Source organism: Solanum pennellii, chromosome 3, assembly GCF_001406875.1.
Source record: "Solanum pennellii chromosome 3, SPENNV200".
In the NCBI taxonomy this organism is placed as follows: domain Eukaryota; kingdom Viridiplantae; phylum Streptophyta; class Magnoliopsida; order Solanales; family Solanaceae; genus Solanum; species Solanum pennellii.
The window spans coordinates 36,917,165-36,920,012 of NC_028639.1; the positions used below are offsets into that span (position 1 = coordinate 36,917,165).

At 25.2% G+C, this 2,848-nt stretch overlaps 1 protein-coding gene across 1 annotated transcript in view; it reads left to right on the forward strand.

Moving 5' to 3' along the window:
- Positions 1-566: 566 nt before the first annotated feature.
- The window catches only part of LOC107012399 (protein DETOXIFICATION 21-like), a 9,016-nt gene continuing 6,734 nt past the window's right edge, over positions 567-2,848 (forward strand). Inside the window, exon 1 of the mRNA XM_015212239.2 lies at positions 567-701. The gene's annotated coding sequence lies outside the window, so the exon portion shown is untranslated. The remainder of the gene's footprint in view (positions 702-2,848) is intronic.

Sequence of the window (2,848 nt, forward strand, 5' to 3'; positions counted from 1 at the left end):
ATAGCATACAAATATGAATTTTTTGTTTGCTATATGTGAAAGTTGCCCTTTTAAATATGTCACGTGAAAAGTTAAAGTTAAAATGTTATCAAAAAATAAAAAAAAATATTCTTTTTCAAACAAATTAAAAAAAATAAAAAAATTCTTTTTAAAATGAAAAAAATAATATACAATGAGTGGAAATTAAAAAGCGACGTAGCTTGTCAATTTTCAGTAGAAACAGAGAATCTAGAATGCTGTAATATAAAGAACGAATATAGAAAAGCCAAATACCATTTGATATATTCGTCCCACCTTACCTGCTTAGGATGCATGTTTTTTTTTTTCTTCTGTTCATTTTTTATTTATCATTTATTTTTAAAATAATAAAATTTATTTTATTATTTTATCTCTAGCATTAAACATTTACTTTTTAAAACCAATTTCTAAGATATCATTTGAAAGGAAATAATTTAATAAAATACTTATATTATTAATTATCTTTTTGATATATATATTAAATTAAAGTATGATAAATAAAAGTAAACGAAAAGAAAAAGAGTAATATTTTTTTTGGTCGAATTTATTGACACCAACACAACCTTATCAAATTTGTGTCTTAAAACATACTTATGTCAACATTGCTTTTGTATGACTTTTATTTATAGTTTAGGCATAAGGTGGAAAAAGGTTGAGAAACGGAAAAATCTCCTAAATTAACCGTAAGTACTGTAGCTTTTCTCTTTCTTTGCTTATTCGTTCTTTCTTTCTTTCTTCTCTTAATTACCTTTTCTCATTCATCATGTTTCTTTCCATGAATTACATACTTTATCATTTATACATGTATTGTTTTTTTATAAAAATTTAAACTTGTTTATTGATTTGTGTTTGTCATCTTCATATAGAAATCATGTTAATTTTGTCTGTATCGATTCTATCGGAATGTTTGGGAGGAGGAGATAACTTGATTTTTGTTAGATCTGTGTAGGTAAAGAATCCACGTGCTATTTCCATTTTATATCTCTAATTTGTTTTCTTCCCTTTCTTATGACAACACACGTTTCTCTTCTAAGCTTATCCAAATTATATCTCCTTTTATATACTTTTTTTTTAGAAAACATTTCATTTAAAAAATTTTTTATTTATGAGTGGTTAAAAGATATCATCAAATTGAATAGGATTGCATAAATTAAAGGGAAAATACGCAAGTATTCCCTCGGCAAATATCTGAAATTTCAGAGATACACTTATACTTTCTGAACTTATTATATAAGTAATTTTCTACTCCTTTTCGACCCATGTGACATTAATTTGAAAAAAAAATTAATCAGCATTGGACTCACAAGATAATTCCACATAGACCAAAAAATAATAGGAACTTAGTATAATATAAATGTGTCTCTCAAATTTCGGAAAATTATCACTCCTGCTATATATAAGTTCAAAATAAAAATACAATAACTTACATAATATGACCTATGAGGTTTTTGTATTTGACATCGTTTATCAGGTTTAAGACTTCTACTTTCATCACTTAGTCAACTGATTGATTGAACTTATATGACATTAATATTGCACAATATTTCATATAATATTTTTCTTTAAAAAAATAATCCTTTTAAAAAATCAAGTCTAATCATTCTTAATTAAAGTTAATAAATTTTTTTCTTTAATTAAAAAAGACTAATTAAATGTTCGGAATTGATGGAATATAATGACATTACGTGGTTTGGTGGAACGTAAAGACGTGATTTGAAGCAAGGGGTCTAATTATGTTATTTTAATGCAATGTAACTGTATTTGTTTATTTGATGTCATTTGCTGATTTTATGGAATGTTAAGGTGTTTTGGTGTTTAAAGAGTAGTGATGAATTATTTCCTTTATATTATGATATATTATTGTTGTATCTATAACATATAATTTAAATCGTATAAAATAACTTGTTAGATTGCTTTGAAATGGGCTTAAAAAGTGTGTATATGATGTCTTAAATTGGTGAAAAAATTCACTACAGTACTTCACAAATTGTAGCATAATTGCACTTGGGAACTACATATGCCTTTGATGTATGCATATAGGTCTAAATATGCTCTTCGTTAAATTTCGTATGAGATAATGATATTTTTAACCTAGTTAGTAATAGAGATATAATTGAGCAAAGCTAATCTCAATTCCTTCGTTAACCAAGGATAATTTGCTAAAAAAATATAAGCTATTTGTGTATTAATTTTCTTATAACTTATTAAGAAATAAGTTATTCATATATAGAATTACAGGAAACTTTCAAAAATAGCAAACATTAGGTATTCTATAGCTATAATTTGCTTAATTATATACGAATAATAGCAAATTATTAGAGGAGGAGGAAGGAGAGAGGCGAGCGAGAGATCTAGGATAAAGATGAGAGAGTGTACCTTTTTTTTTTGCTAATTTGGAGAAAAAAAATACAAATATAAACTGATTTGTATTCAAAATGAATACATATTTAGAGGAGAGAGGAAGGAAATAGAATTGTATTTTGTACCAATTGTATTTGAAATACAACGATATTTTGTATTTATTCTGCATTGTATTTTTTATTTATTTTGTATCAACTGTATTCGAAGTACAACGAATACAATCGTATTCATCCTCTCTTTGATTTAATACATATACATTTGACAAAGAGGATAAATGCATATTTTATTTATACAAATACAAATATAATTGATATAAAAATTCAAAATACAATTTTTCGAATACATTTAAAATAAAAATACAAAACTCACACATATATTTAATTGAATACAATTGATACGTGGTAAATTTGAAGGAATTTCTTCTTATTGAGATGAGAGAATAATATAGAGAGAGAGAGGAGGGGGGGGG